Source organism: Buceros rhinoceros, unplaced genomic scaffold (genome assembly GCF_000710305.1).
Source record: "Buceros rhinoceros silvestris isolate BGI_N320 unplaced genomic scaffold, ASM71030v1 scaffold15011, whole genome shotgun sequence".
Classification (NCBI taxonomy): domain Eukaryota; kingdom Metazoa; phylum Chordata; class Aves; order Bucerotiformes; family Bucerotidae; genus Buceros; species Buceros rhinoceros.
Window position 1 is genome coordinate 55813 of NW_010393797.1, and position 936 is coordinate 56748.

Genomic DNA, 936 nt, shown 5'->3' on the forward strand with positions numbered 1-936 from the left:
TCCCTACAGAATTTGTTGTAGTTTAGTGACAGTCCATCTATTTGCTTTTTACTGATTTTTCTTTTTTTCTCCGTAAAAATGATCCTGGCTTTTTGAGAAGTGGAAGCTAGAGAACTCTGATTCTCTCTAGAAATGTTGACTCATTCCTTAGTTATAAATGGTATGACAGTTCTGACAGTAAGCTGTTGAAAAGCTACCTAGTGAGTCAGAATGAGGCTTAGATTAATTTTCACTTGTGGCAGTAGTGAAATTGCTTAGGAATCTAAGGCCACAGAATGTGCATACCACAGATCAGGTCTTAAAGCCAAAATCCTGTTCGCTACAGGTTTCTAAATCTGATGTTTTCATTATGAAATGCCCAAGTGAGGTGCTGCCTGGGATTCCACAAAGGGCTTGACTCGAGCAAAGTCTGAGACATGGTTAGAGATTGCAAGCAGATATACCACCCAAACTTTCATTATCTTTTCAGACTTCCCAGATGGTTTACCTGTTCTGGCACGAGGCTGAAAGTTGCTATTTTTATATACTTGTATGTACATATATCAAAAATGCAAAAAAACCCCAAACCTTATACTACATTAATACATAATCTATGTATGTGTGTACATTTATGTATAAAAAATATACACATAGTTCCTATATGTAGTGTGTATATTTAACTTTATATGTAATATATGCTGCACTTCGTATTTTCTATATAGTAGATGATTGCGCATATTTGCATATAAATAGTAGATAGGTCTAAAACTTTTTAAGATTAAAAATACGAAATTGTGGGGATATAGGCGTGCAAAAGTCCAAGTACTATTGATTCCACTACCCCATCTACCCCAAAAGACTTAGATGCTTAGGTGTATAAGAAAATTTTTCAAATGGGATTCAGTTTTTAATTTCTTGGGGGTGGGGTATGTGTTTGCGCATGTAATTGTATATTTA